Below are 15,899 nucleotides of genomic sequence, written 5' to 3' on the forward strand. Positions count from 1 at the left end.
GAACATAAAGTAGAATTTCTAAATGACAGATTTGGAAATCAAGTCTGAACTGGACACTAAGGACGCAACAAACAGATGAGATTTCCTCACGCCACTACCTTAACATGAAATGATACCGTCCTTCAAGAGAATCCTATAAAAAATTGCTTCAAAGCCCCTTTGAAATTGCAATAGTGCAGCAAAACCACAAGGAAACAATTGCCTGTTAACCTGTTGTTTCAAATAATATAGACTGAAAAGCCAACAGGCATTTTTTGTGTGCAAGTTTTAAAAACAACTTATAAGTTGAAATATCAAATCTGCACAGCACTGTCCTTTCACGGTAGGCAAGAAACTGCGACACATCCTGTGGGAGGCCGTCCTCCGTGCTGCAGGCTGTGAAAGTGGGGCTCCTTCAGCGTCTGGTTGATGTATAGTAAGGGCCTTGGCACTGTGCAGACTGCTCGGGCTGCGTGGGCTGAGGGGTGGTGCGGCTGGATCCGGGGATGACCTGGCTCAGGCTGCTCTCGGGGCCACTGGCCCTGTCGGGGCTGTGGATGCTGCTGTCGCTGCTGATCCCGCCACTGTCGCTGCTCGAAGACGCGCAGAACGTTTCATTTCCTCTTAGTCTGTTTTCTTTACTGCTTTTCGTTACAGGTACTATCTCTGTGTCCCAGGAATCCTGAAAGACGGGGTTTCTACTGCTCCTTTTGGTCTAGGGGGGAAGATGGTTGTCTTCTTCATTGCCATTTCTTCTCCTTTTCCTGGGGCGGAGGCGCTCGCTCATGGCAGCTGGAGGAGCAGAGGGACGCGGCGCCGCCCTGCGCGCAGAGCGAGCACTGGAAGCTGTGTCTGGGTGGCCACCAGGCCCACCTCCTCGGCTTTGGCTCTCCCCACCAGGTGGACGCTGCCGGCAGCGAGTACCCCTCCTTCGAACACTTACCACCGCTAGTTTCGGCGTCTCCTCTGCGCCACATGTCTTATTTTTGAGGAAGCAACCAAGGAGTATGCCCACCACATGGCCCAGCTCTAACTATCCGCAGTGTCTTTCCAAGGAGTGAAATTCAGAATCCTATAAAGATGCACTCAGACCCATGTTGACTGCAAATGATAGTACCAACCTAGGTGTCTGGACAAATCTTAGCTCAGTTGGTGGGAGAAGTCCTAGGTCATGAGTGTGATGATGGCTGTGGCTAAAGTAAATGCCCAATTCAAAGAGCATCTGACCTAACAGATGCCCTGCACTAGAGATTGCATCCTCAGTGTCCCCTGGCCCATGTGTGGAAGGCGTGTTCCAAGGGCGCCTTGTCCAGGCATAGGGCTTAGGGGAGGGACCGGATCATGAAGGCTGATCTTCTCATGGGTCTACCCATGGATGGTGTATCACTGAATGGATTATTGGAGGTGGTGGGAACTGTAGGAGCTGGGCCTAGGTTGAGGGACCCTGCAATTCAAGATCTGCTGCAGGATTGGTTGGTGTGTGCATTTGTATCTTTGATCACCATTGGCAACACTTCTGCAACTCTGCAGTTTAGATTCTCTCCCACAGTATGAAAAACATATCATGCTTCCAGGAGCTGGAGGGCCTTCTCCTTTGCTCTAAAAACCTCAACTCTTCCTGAAACTGCACTCCTTGGTGCACTGCCTTGTGTCCTCTATTACACCAGAGAGGATGGATCAGGTCTGTGCTGCTGGGCTGAGCAGGAGGAAGAGAGTGAGGGTGCAGAGGAGTCTCCCTGGCCCTGCTACCAAAGCCTCCAGGGGCCTTCAGAGCCTGGTGCATCTGAGAAATGCTGTCAGCAGGTGGAGTCAGCAGGAGGAGCAGCGGGAGCCACCCAGCCTCATAATCTGAGCCCCTGAGTGGTTTATGTCCTGGTTTCTAGCACTGTGGGAGGCAGACAAACTGCTGTTGACAATAATAAGTGTCAACATCCTCAGGCTCCGTGGTGCTGATGGTGAGAGTGTTAACAACTGTCCCTGATCCACTGCTCCTGAACTTCGAGGGGACCTGGGATGGCAAATTGATAATGAGCTTGGGAGCTGATCCTGGTTACATTTCAAATTGCTATAAATACTCTGGCCTGGCAAGAAATGGTGACTGTGTCTCCTCGACATGCAGACAGGGAGGATGGAGACTGGTTCATGTGGATGTCACATCTGCCACCTGATTTTGGAAATATAAAAAACCCACATTATTAATCACATTATAAGAGAACTTTTCTGAAAGTCCAGCCATCCCTTACTTCACAGGCATGAGTACATTCCCGTGCTGTTCCTCGTCACCTGGAAGTCAGAGCAGCGAGAGCCTCAGGGGTTGAGGGTCCCTCAGGGCCCTCATGTCTATGCTTGTTTTGACTGAGAATGACTCTTGCACAGGGTGTGAGCAGCAATCTCAAGTCTAAACTTAGCAACTTAACAAGACCTCCAAAACTTAATGACACCCTTCTTTCCTAAGGGAGTTCAGGGTATAGTAAAGAGGTAAAATGTCCCTGGGTTCAGTATGAAGGTATTTGTGCAATAACCAATATGTAAATATATATGAATATTGTATATACATATACATTTATCCATCTTTGACACATATACATAAATATACAGATATATCCGTGGATATGCTTTTATTTATTTATTTTTTGGTGATATTGGGGGTGAAACCCGGGGGTTTTTCTACCCCCAGGTTACTCCCAGACCTGTTTTTATACTTTATTTGAAAACAGGGTCTCACTAAGTTGCTGGGAGCCTCACTAATTAGTTGAGCTGGCTTTGAACCCGTGCAATCCTCCTGTCTCATGTAAAGTTGCATACTGCATTGAGTCTCAACTGCATTGTTCTCCTTGGAGTTGTGATGCTTTTATTTTCTCCCGCATTTCTTTGAAATACAGTGCTATCACTCTTGTTTTTGTAGAAAAATCTTTTGCCCTGCGCTAAATTCCACCTTAGTTTCCAGGATCAGGAGTGTAAATGTGCTGAGGAAAAGGACCCACCATGGTTAACTTGAAACTATAACAAGGGAAGGCAGCAGCACGGGGCCTGTGGAGTGGTCTCTGTGAAAAAGAGGCTCAGGCAGTTGGACAACAGGAAGTGACCTCAGTCCTTGAAGCTGGACCAATCAGACACTTGGAACCCTGGTAACCAGGCGTCCAGATGCAACCAGCTCAACAGCCTGTAGACACTGGGCAGACATGTTTAACTGTTGTCTCCTGAATTATCAAGGCTCAGGCAACAGGAAAACAAGGAGTTGGAGCCTTGTCCAGTTATGGAGACACTGGGTCTGACCCTGGCCCTGAATCCTGTGGAGATTTTCCTGGAGGACCGCAAATGTGATACAGGTCAGAGAAGGGCAAGTCCAGAAAAGCCACCCAACACCCAACACTGTGACCATCAGAGGGAAAGTCCTGGGTATCCTCAGTGTGTGTGTGTGTGTGTGTGTGTGTGTGCGCGCAAGTGAATGTGAATGTATCCATTTCCCGTCAACTTTTTTCCACCATGAAAACATTACCTGAAAAGCCCAACTTAAAGGATAAAACATTAACATTCCATGGGTTTGGAAGTATTTTAGTTTTAGAGTTCAGTCCAGGGTCAACAGAGGTGACAAAGCCTCAGGTTGTGGGGGAGTAGAGACATTACCACCTTCAGCATAGAAGAAGCAGAGGGAAAGATAGAGTAAACAATGAAAGAGAGAAAGAGAGAGAGAGACACACGATGAAAGAGAGAAAGAGAGAAAGAGAGAGAAAGAGAGACACGATGAAAGAGAGAAAGAGAGAGAAAGAGAAAGAGAGAGAGAGAGGGAGAGAGAGAGAGAGAGAGAGATGCTCTCCCCAAGGTTGTGACAAAGAACCCTCTGGCCATGTCCCACTTCTGAACTTGGCCACATTGTTCAAGGTGTGGTTTGGGGGATTTTGAAATCTAAATCACAACATAGGTCAATCTCCCTGTAGTGTTTTCAATTTAGGGTAGGACAACGGCTTATTTTGCAGTTTGCTACTGTTCCAATGTTTGAACCCTCCCTCTTTCCTCAACACAGGAGGAAAATGGATTTCCCCTGATGATGCCTGATCACTGCAGGGTGGCATATTTGGAATCAGAAAAGCTGGAGGAACTTGTGAATAACCTGGTACTTTTCTTGCTCCGTGGAGACCATGAGTTTGTCCCTGCCTTCGTGAACACCTACTGCAGATATGGCAGCACCCAGCAGGTGCTGTATCTGATGTTCCAGAGATGAATCCCACCTCCCAGACCAGAGCATGTTCTCTATTCCTGACTGGTTGTGGGAAGTCCTGATGTTCTCTGACCAGAGTGAGTTCTATGGAAACTAAGGTGCTCAATGCACACCCCTCATCAAATAATGTCAGGGACATGATTGATGCATCCTTGAAACACAGCCCTGAGAGGAGTGGGCTGCCAGGGCTTGGGCTCCTGTGTGTGACTTATTTTGATCCACAAAGATGTCTAGGTCAGGGGATTCACTTACACAAAGTTTCAAGCAGAGCAGAATCTTCATAAAGTAGGTTCCAGAATTCATCAGGGGGATATCCAACCTGGGTGTAGGCAAACAAGAATCTGTGGGCTGGCTGTTGGGCCCTGAACCACAGAAATATCTCCCAGTCAACTGGGACATTCACTTGATGAACATATATGAAGCACCTACACTGTGCAGCACATTTCCAAGCACTTAGCCTCAACGAGAAGTCAGGAATATGCCTGTCATCAGGCCTATCCCAAAAGCGGGCCAATATTACTCAGAGGTGTCAGAACAGGTACAGTAGATGTGATGCCATCTTGTCTTCCCCTAGATAGGGTTACATCTTGTCCTGCTCCAGGGAGTACAACCGACCAAGGGAACAACTGAGATAGTGGTTTTGGTTAATGAGGGAGGGTCGTGTCTTCAGAGTGTGCTCTGGTGTGTTGGGGGGAGGCAAGGACTTTGCCCAGCAGGGCTGGCAAACACTCCTCATCCACATTGGATTGCTGCTGGCAGGCTGAGGTCTGGGTTTCCTCCTGCTGCAGGAGAAAGACACAGTGCCATGCACATCCAAGGAGCAGAGAAGAGACGGGGGCTCAGAGCTGGTCCCCATGAGAATACTTCCCCAGCACAGCCTATCCCGAGCAGGCTTGCCCAATTGTCGTCCACCTGGCCATAGAGATGGAGACTGCACATAGGAGGCAGGCTGAGGACTTGAGCAGAATGATGTCAGCGGGCAAACAGAAACACTCGTGTCTCACAGGATATGAGTCTTCAGGGTGGCATCAGCAGCCACAGCTTTATGGTTACCAGGGCCCTGTGAATGCTGGTCAGAGGGTCAAGGCTCCTGTGGTTGACATTGCAGTGGACAGAGTCTAGGAGACAGACAGGAGAAAGCAGAGGGTCAGCCACCTTGGACAGGAGGAGAGCTACTCACACTTTTGATCTGAGACTCCTCTGAAAGATATCTTCGCAGCCCTGCCTGGTGGCATGGCTACCACTGAAGAGGGATGGGGATGGCACAGGAGCCAGGACCCACAATGGTGCTGTAGAGGCTGTGCTAAGGAGAGGCCAGGCATCAGACTGATACCCATATGCCTACAGAGCCATGTACTACAATGGAGACCTGGCTGGACCAGCACACAAAGGACTTCTATCAGCCTTCTGAATTTCACTGCCTCATTTAGCTGGAGAGTTATGTCCAGTTCAGCATCCTGGCTCAGGACTAGAGTATGGTGCCAAACTGCTCCTGCACCAGCTGTCAGGGCTGGAGGATGCGGAGTTCAGCGAGGCTGAGCCTGAGCGTGGGTACCTGTGTCACCTGAGGAAGGGGTAGGGTGGAACCACTATGAAGAGGCTCCACCTGGGACTGGGGTTGGATACAAGGACAATGCTGAGACCCAGCAGGCACTGCCCCTCATGCTCCTAATTCACCCTGCTGTGGGCTCACGGCCGGGTCTCTGAGTGGGCAGAGTTGTTCTCAGTAATGGGAAGGGATCAGGGAATGTGGTCCTATGGGATCTTTATCAATTTGGGCAGCTCAGCAGCACTCAGCTCCTGTCCATGTCCTGGATCAAGGGGCAGCTCCAGATTCTGCTGAGAGCCCAGGTGTGGACACCAAGCTATCAGCAGCATCTGTTCCAGAGCTGAAATGGGTGCTGTTTTGCCCATAGAGGTGAAGTAAGCCCTAAAGGTGGTTCCCAGAGTAAAGTCTGTCTGGCCTGGCCCAGTGGCCATGGAGAAGCCTCACCTGTGGATGGCTCTGCAGCACCTGGTGGCAGAGCTACTGGTTCATGGTGAAAGGCTGAGCTGGGTGGGGACCGGGTGGCCTCTCTTCTTTTATCTTCTACCCAGAGCTGCCATTTGCTCTGCAGAGGAATTTCATTCACAGACAGGTGGAAGCCAATGGAAAGGCCTCCAGGTGGGTGTGTCATCCACCCTATAGGCTCTGCATGAACCAGGGCAGGCCTCTCCTCTCAGGGAGACAGGAGCTCCACACCCAGTGGGCAGGGCACTGGTGGGCAGGCCTCATTGTCCATGGTCCCCAGTCAACACGTCTGCAGCAGGACACAGCTTCTTTGTCTTCCAGCTACAGGAGGAGCCACTGGTGAGGATTCATGGTTTATATGGCGAACACAAATTTCCTTGTCCAACCGAAATTAAAACTTCTTCAAACGGAGCTTCTCTGCAGAAATGGGGATGAGTTTTACTTATTGCTTCAACAGTAAGGCCCCTCCCCTGTCCTGGCAGTGTCACGTCTTTTTCTAATAGAAAATGCTTTTGTCTTCCTTCCCTTGCCCACCCTCCTGACTCTCCCTTCTGCTGCCCTTCCTCAGGACACCTGGTGGACACTACAGAAGCTGTGTGAGCATTTCTCAAGCGAGTGAATCTCACTGACCAGAGAGCTGCTCCCAAGGTCAGGGGCTGGGCAACCTCAGAGGAAAGGACACGTTTGTGGTATTAGCCTCAGGTGTCCATGGTCCCTGTCCACACATCTGCAGCAGGACACAGCTTCCTCCTCTATCAGATACTGGAAGAGCCACTGGGGAGGATTTCATGGTTATATGGCAAACGCAACTTTCCCTGTACAGTTGAAGTGAGATTCCAAACAGAGCTTCTCTGCAGACATGATGAGTACTTACTGCTTCAGCGGTAAGGCCCTCCCCTGTCCTGGCAGTGTGACGTCTTTTCTAATAGAAAATGCTTTTGTCTTCCTTCTCCTGCCTGCCCTCCTGACTCTCACCTTCGCTGCCCTTCCTCAGGGACACCTAGTGGACAATACAGAAGCTGTGTGAGCATTTCTCAAGCGAGTGAATCTCACTGACCAGAGAGCTGCTCCCAAGGTCAGGGGCTGGGCAACCTCAGAGGAAAGGACACGTTTGTGGTATTAGCCTCAGGTGTCCATGGTCCCTGTCCACACATCTGCAGCAGGACACAGCTTCCTCCTCTATCAGATACTGGAAGAGCCACTGGGGAGGATTTCATGGTTATATGGCAAACGCAACTTTCCCTGTACAGTTGAAGTAAGATTCCAAACAGAGCTTCTCTGCAGACATGATGAGTACTTACTGCTTCAGCGGTAAGGCCCTCCCCTGTCCTGGCAGTGTGACGTCTTTTCTAATAGAAAATGCTTTTGTCTTCCTTCTCCTGACTCTCACCTTCGCTGCCCTTCCTCAGGGACACCTGGTGGACACTGCAGAAGCTGTGTGAGCATTTGTTTCTGAGAGAATCTCATTGACCAGAGAGCTGCTCCCAAGGTCGGGCTGAGGAACATCAAAGGCGAGGACCTGGTTGTTTTATTAGTTCCTCCCTGGAAGTCCACGTGAAAGATTATAGTTCTGTCTCTCCAGAATGGAGGGAGAGGGCTGTTTAGCTGTCGCGTCCCTCGACCAGTGATTAAGACACGACACGAAGCTCTTCTTGCAAGCCGTTTATTCAGGATACTCGTAATAACGGAATGGCGAAGATCTGCCTCGTGCATGGCATTATAAACATTAACTCCCCCAATCACTTCTTGCCACATCTCACTCACTCACTGGCTCACGCTCGTCAGGTCACCACCACGTCATGTGTTACGCAACCCTAGCCTCCAAATATGGAGTTGCTTCCTGCACAGCCATGTGCCTAATCAAGCTCAGAGGCAGGAAGCCGGCGCCATCTTTCAATGGCGGCTCACCACAATTCCCCCTTTTTGTTTTTATAGGCAACAGGTAAGAGCAGAGGTTTGACCCCTATTAATCACTGGTACCTTTTTCTAGGGACGGGTACTTGGGTGCCTAACCCGTGTGCAGTCAAGCGTACTCTTCCTGAGGACCAAACTTGTGCCCTCAGCTGCAGTGCTTTGCCTTGCAACCTGAGCCACTATGCCTTAGCTGCCGCGAGCCAGGCTTGGGGTGATTGTCCTGCCTCGATAGCCACACAGGCCTGTATAAACATGGCTGTATTATGATTAAAACTTTGGCGAAGACGAGCAATGCACCAGACACAAAACAACACAGCCACAACCAATAATCCCATCAAGGCCCCCAATCCAGCCCATTCCTTTAGATGATTCATGGCACGAGTTATCCAAGATGACAGTCCTTCAGCCAAACTGATGTCCACACGAGTCGAGTTGACGGTGACCACGGCAGTGCGTAATCTCTCTAGTTGGGTTTCAAATTCTCCCGTCCAGTTGCCTAAAAGATAAATTGACAACTCCCGAGACAGGTTAGCGGCTTTTGTAAAATTTTACATGTTCACAAGAGACATTCGCTACTCCGAAACTTAGATAACCCTTCGGAGCAGTAACAGTATTATTTTGTCTCTGTTTTCCCCATTTTTGTTTGAGGGAAAACCAGCCTGATATTCCCTTTTGTAAGGGGATACAAGATTCGTTCTCCTGAGGAGATGAGGTGGTGAAACAGAGGCTGCCCAACTCCCTAAAGGTTTTATTAATCTTTAAAGGTGCCTGTTCTTCATCTAACGGGAGGTAGGGTAGATTAATTTTCTTATTACTGGTAAATAATCGAGGAAAGACTTGAGCGCTATGTCTCACTGGCATGGGTACCGGAAATGCCAATAGAATTCCCCATCTCCATTCTATCTGAACCGAGGTTATTAGGTGAAGCAGCATCCACAGCCGTAGGGGGTTTCTCATTCTCATGATTATTGCAGCGCCTAGTCAAGCGTTCTGGGAGCCACACCGGGTCCCGCTGATTCTGTGGAAAAACACAGACAGATCCTCTCGTCCAGGCCAACACTGGGTCTGGGCCATGCCAGAGTCCCGTAATTACATCCTTCCATTTAACATATTCTTGACATATAGGCTCATGTGTCATATGACGATCAGTCGCAGATAATCCATTTAGATCCAGGTTTAAAAAATTTAGAGTAAAAAGAGCCAATGCCAATCGCTGTTTAGGGGGCCTGCCATGGCCGATTCCCCCTTTTTGTTTATGAAGACATTCTTTTAATGTTCTATGTGCACGCTCAACGATGCCCTGAGCTTGCGGATTATAGGGAAGGCCATGATTTAGAGAAACTGAAAGGGTCTTGCAAAAAGCTATAAACTTATGTGAAGTATAAGCAGGGCCATTATCAGTTTTTAATTGATGAGGTTTACCCCAGGCTGCCCAAGCTTCGAGACAATGAGCAATAACATGATGTGACTTTTCACCAGTCAAGGCAGAGGCAAAAATAATACCAGAACAGGTATCCACGGAAACATGAACATATTTTAAGGACCCAAACTCCTGAAAATGGGTAATGTCCATTTGCCATACCCTTAACGGCAAAAGGCCTCGAGGATTAACGCCCAAACTCGGAGGGTGCAGAAAGGTAACACATTGTTGGCAATCCAGAACTATTTGGCGAGCATCCGCTCTGGTTAATTGAAAACGATGTTGTAAAGTTTTTGCAGGTACATGAAACTGGGCATGAAAATTACGAGCTTGATCTAAAGAAGAAACTAAAAAAATAAAATTTTTGTGAGTACATATATCTACCAAATTATTACCCTCACTAAGAGGCCCGGGAAGTCCGGTATGTGCTCTAATATGTTGAACATAAAATTTAGAAGTCTTTTGCCAGATTAAAGATTGTAATTGTTTAAATAAGGAACAGACTTTGCTGGAGGCATTAAAATGACCGGCTGCCTCCAAAATATTGACTGCATTAACCACATATAAAGAATCTGATAATAAATTAAAGGAAAAGGGACAAGTCTTAAAGACTTCAATAATAATTTTAAGCTCTACTATTTGGGGAGAATCAGGTTCAAATTGTATCAAAACAGGCTCATTTTGTTCGATTAAATAAGCTCCACATCCAGTCTTAGATCCATCAGTAAAAATATTGACAGCATTATGAATAGGGACTGAAGAGGTATTTTTAGGAAAGATCACTGGATGCCCCTGTAAAAAACGTAATATTGGATGTTTTGGATAATGATTATCAATTTTTCCCAAAAAGGAGCAACGCAGCACTGCCCAAATATCCAAAGTTCCACAGAGAACTTTAATTTGATCACTAGAATAAGGAACAATCAACAAGGATGGCTGATCACCAAAATGTTGCAAGCATTGTTGAATACCAAGTAATGCTAAGGATGCCACCTCTGACGGATAATAAGAAATGAATTTACTGGGAGAAGACTTAGGATGGATCCATAATAGAACTCCATCTTGCCAGAGAAGCGCTGTGGGTTGTAAATAGGTCTGTAACAGGCATAGGGAGATTGGTTTATTTTCATCCCTTCGTTGGAGCATTGCCTTAGTTAAACCCTCTTCCACTAAGTGTAATGCCTTTCTGGCTTCCAGGGTCAAGACCCGTGGTGAATCAAGGGCAGGGTCACCTTTTAGGATATCATACAATGGCCGAAGGGCATGATTGGGCAACCCCAAAAAACTTCAGATCCAATTAATATCTCCCAATAATTTTTGAAAATCATTAAGAGAATTTAGACAATCTTTACGAATTTCAATATTTTGGGGGGAAACACAAAGGGGATTTATCTTTGTCCCCAAATAAGAAACAGTGAAACTCATTTGAACCTTTTCAGGTGCAATTAACAGCCCTTTATTATCTAACAATTTAACAAGAAAGTCATAGGCATCCTGCAAAATCTCCATATTTTTGGCCGACAATATGTCATCCATATAATGAATACATCGAACTGTTGGAAACTGTTTTCTTAATGGAGTCAACACAGCTCCAATATAAAGCTGACATATAGTTGGACTATTGGCCATACCCTGTGGCAAAACTTTCCATTCATATCTCCTGTCAGGGGATTCGTGATTGCAAGAAGGTATTGTAAAAGCAAATCGTTGTATATCCTGTGGATGTAGTGGAATGGAGAAAAAACAGTCCTTTATATCAACTATTATAAGAGGCCAATTTTTTGGCAAGGCAGACAACAATGGTAGGCCTCTTTGGACGGAACCCATAATTTGCATTTGAGCATTAATGGCCCGTAAATCATGTAACAGCCTCCATTTACCAGACCTTTTTCTTATGACAAAAATAGGAGTATTCCAAGGTGAAAGAGAAGGTTGAATATGTCCTGTAGCTAATTGTTCTTGAATTAAGGATTTTATAGCCATTAATTTTTCAGAGGATAGAGGCCACTGAGGAACCCAAACAGGCTCCTCCGTCTTCCACATTATGGGTATACTATCCTCAGCGGCCCCTAAGAAAAACCCAGTCCCTGTTTTGGAGATGTAGGTGAGACCTCTACGGGACTGGATCGACCTTGTAGGTACTCTCCTAAGCCTGTCCCGGGGTAATGTCCCATTTTTCTCATCATATTTTGAGAGGTAATGGAAAAATTATTAACTAATTTATATCCCATATCCTTTAACAAATCACGCCCCCATAAGGAGATGGGCAACTCTAGGACATATGGTTGTATTTTTCCTTGATGACCTTCTGAATCCTTCCAAATTAAAAGACGTGCACTCATCTCTGGGGTATGGGCAAACCCTAGACCTTGTAGGGTTTGAGAAGAAGTTTGAATAGGCCATCCAGAAGGCCAATCTTTTTTTGCTATTATACTTTTATCGGCTCCTGTATCTAACAAGCCCAAAACATCATGATTTTCTATTTGTAACTTTAACAGAGGGCGCTGATCCAGATTAATAGAAAGAAAGGTAAAATCAATTCCGGAGGATCCTATCTCTCTTTTGCTATTTTTATTTTTTATGCCAGGAAAGGAATAAAATTTAGGAAGCAACAATAATTGAGCTATTCGGTCACCAGGAGAAATAGAAACCACTCCTTGAGGTGACTCAGCTAAGACTTTTATATTATTTTTAATATTGGGATCAACAATACCAGGATGAACCACAAGGCCTTTAAGCAACGATGAAGCTCGGCCAATGACTAGTCCTACAGCATTAGGATCCAGAGGACCCTGAAAATCGGTATCAAGTACTTGAACACCAGATTGTGGACTTAATAGGTATTTGGAGGAGGAACGGAGGTCCAATCCTGCGGAGCTTTGAGTGGCTCCCCCTGAGGCGGAACAATTGTTTGAAGGGTCGCCTGTGGGATAATGGAGGTGGTAAGGGCCCCATATATTTGCGGGCCCTGGGGTCGAGGGCCCTTTTGTCCGTTTTTTGGCCGAGAATTTTCTTGAAGAGGAGGCAGGGGCTGGCCATTAATGTCTTTTACGGAACGGCACTCCTTGGCCCAATGCTTCCCCTTCTTACACCTAGGGCAAAGGCCAGGTTGTTTTATGGTATTATCTGGTACAATAGACGAATTTTGTTTCTTTTGTGGGCATTCTCGTTTTTGATGACCCATTTGGCCACATTGAAAACAGGCTCCCGGATTTATCCCGGAGCGCCGAGTTAACTGCATAACGGCGGCTGCTAAACCTGCGTTAGTTAGAGGGCTATTTAACTCTCAACAGATTTTCATCCAGTCCTCAATATTTTTGTCCTTGTATGGTCGGATAGCAGCTCGGCATTCCTTTGTACACTGTTCAAAAACTAACTGTTTAATCAAAGGTGTTGCCACCTCCACATTAGGACCTAAAACTCTACTTGTAGCTTCAAGGAGACGAGCTACAAAATCTGCGAATGGCTCGGTAGGTCCTTGTATAATTTTGGTTAGATTACCAGCAGATTCCCCTGAGCTCCTAAGGGACTTCCATGCTCTAATAGCACAAAAATTTATTTGATTATAAACTTCCAAAGGAAGTTGGGTTTGGTTTTGGGCATGTAGCCCTTGTCCTAAAATCATATCTCGATCCCATTGAGGATTTCCAGCAAGAGCATTAGCAGCAGCCTGATCAGAGGCATATTCTATGTTAAAGGCCTTCCATTCCAAAAATTGTCCAGGGGTGAGGCACGCTCGTGTTAATCCATTTCAGTCCCCTGGCGTCATGCAGTTTCTAGCCAGAGCTTCCACTTGGGCTAATGTAAAGGAAGCTGTGACCCCATACATGCGAACTGATTCTGCTAATGCCTTAATGACCTTAAAATCAAGGGGTTCATAAAAACAAGCACCCTGTGTATCTTGAAAAATAGGAAAGGCCAACGGGAGCTCAGTTCTAACACGTGACCAAACTTGAGGGCAAAAGGAATTATGAGATCCCTGAGTGGAGGATGGCGGTGGCCCAGGAGGAGGATCTTGTAAACCTGAGGGCATAGGAAAGTCCGGATCTAATTTAGGCAAACGAGATTTTTTCGAGGCTGAATGAATTGACACACAGGCCATTTGTTTCTTTAACGAACCCTTTTCTTCATGAGAAGAATCAGAAGAGGAGTCTGGCCCTTTAAATTCAGACAAATTCGGATAGAGTGAGGAACGGACAGGTTCCTTTGCTTCACTAACTGCCCGTTCTGACTTATGCTTTTCAGATTTCTGTTCTTTGAGTAACTCGAGGGCGGTTTGCCCTTCCTTAATAGCATCATCATATTTTTGATCTTCTAAACAACCTCTGACCAATTTCCAAATAGGTAGAACACAGGGATTAAGGCTTCCCTGTTGCTTGGCATATTCAAGATCTCGACCAAGCTTTTCCCAACTAGGAACTGTCAGGTTACCTGAGACAGCAAACCATGGAGCGGCTCTGTCACAATCATTTAAAAATTTCTCTAAAGTAGACTCTCTAAATTCTAAACTTCTAGAATAAAGTAGCTCCTGGAGAGCCAAAAAAAATTGGATGAGACTGCGAAGCCCCCATCCCAAAACTAAGCTCAAAATGAAATTCAAAAATGGTCCGCCTTGATCGCGGCTTTACCTTCGCGTTCCCGCGTCTGCTTTAACCGCAACTCCACTTTCACTTTCCCGCGTCTGCTTTGATCACAGCTCTACTGTCACTTTCCCGTCTGCTTTGATCGCAGCTTTACTGGATTTGCTCTCCCCTTATCCACAGGTGAGAGCAGTTACCCGCATTTTTCGCGGACCCCCCAACTTACCAGGGGACTTACTGGTGCACCTTCCCTGACGACAGCAAGTTCTGAGCTTCACGCACGGGAGCTGTTTTTTCCCCGTACGGGCCACCAGTTGTCGCGTCCCTCGACCAGCGATTAAGACACGACACGAAGCTCTTCTTGCAAGCCGTTTATTCAGGATACTCGTAATAACAGAATGGCGAAGATCTGCCTCGCGCAGGGCATTATAAACATTAACTCCCCCAATCACTTCTTGCCACATCTCACTCACTCACTGGCTCACGCTCGTCAGGTCACCACCACGTCATGTGTTACGCAACCCTAGCCTCCAAATATGGAGATGCTTCCTGCACAGCCATGTGCCTAATCAAGCTCAGAGGCAGGAAGCCGGCGCCATCTTTCAATGGCGGCTCACCACATTTAGCCTTCTGTCATGTGTGGGCAGTTTGGGGGCACGAGTTCTCATAGTGGATGTAGTTTGGGAAGCTGGGTCATTGGTGTTGGGCACACGAGCAGGCAAGATTAGAGGTCTCAGGCTTTGGCTGGGATGGAGCCCCATCCAACCGAGTGCTGGATGGAGGGTGTGCACAGTGTGCCTTCACTTCTGAAATATGACATGCATTTCTTAGAGTGGGTGTGAACTGTTTTTATATAGCCACAGTTAGTGGGTTAAAACCAAATTCATGATATGTTTACTGTGTAGGGGAGAATTCAGAATGGGAAGGCTGGGTGTGAATTCATGTACACGGTGCTTTAACATGGTGGATCCCTGTCTCTTATCTAAGAAATGTGCATCCAACAAGACCTAAACATCCTACTAATTTTCTACAAGAAATATCAATATAGGTCTATTTTATTTATTTATTTATTTATTTATTTATTTATTTTGGCGGTATTGGGGGTGGAACCAGAGGCTTTCTACCTCCGCGCTATACTCCCAGAACTTTTTTATATTTTATTTGGAAACAGGGTCTCACTAAGTTGCTGAAAGCCTCAGTAAGTAGCTGAGGGCTGAGGCTGGCTTTGAACCTGTGTGATCCTCCTTCTCAGCCTCCCAAGCACGGGGATTACAAGCCTGTGCCACCACGCCTGGCTTAGGTCCATTATTTTAAAATATGCAGCTAACTTTCAAAGCAATCCATAAAATTGCTAAAAGATGGAATGAAATCAGGAACAAAACTGAAGTTAGAAATGACCAGATGAATGAGGAAAACAGGGAGGTGTGTTTACATACTGTTTGTTTTTTATTAGAGAACAGGGGATCAGAAGCTGGCGTACAGGGCTTCACTCTCCTCCCATGTCCCCATAGAGAGGAGAAGTGAAAAGTAGTGCAAATGATATGAGCATTATTAACATAAATATGACACATATAATAAGTATTTTCTTAGGTTACTTAACCCGTTTTTTGTTTTATATTCTAATCTGTAATCAAAGTATAGAATTTAGTGTAGAATTTAAAATATGTTGTTTGATATTTTTGGTCACACACACACACACACACACACACACACACACACATACACCAGTGTTGAATGTTTGGGGTTGAGGAGTCTTACCTTTTAGTGGCTGGGGGT

The 15,899-nt window shown here is 46.4% G+C and overlaps 1 pseudogene across 1 annotated transcript; it reads right to left on the reverse strand.

Annotated features, from left to right (window-relative positions):
* Nucleotides 1-317: 317 nt before the first annotated feature.
* On the reverse strand, nucleotides 318-1,075 carry LOC308276577 (protein VCF1-like; annotated as a pseudogene). Its single transcript has 2 exons — nucleotides 1,072-1,075; nucleotides 318-945 (listed from the first exon to the last, which is right to left on the reverse strand). The product of its transcript is annotated as a protein VCF1-like (transcript).
* Between the last annotated feature and the right edge of the window lie 14,824 nt (nucleotides 1,076-15,899).

Source organism: Muscardinus avellanarius, assembly GCF_963383645.1.
Source record: "Muscardinus avellanarius genome assembly, chromosome: 18".
NCBI lineage: Eukaryota > Metazoa > Chordata > Mammalia > Rodentia > Gliridae > Muscardinus > Muscardinus avellanarius.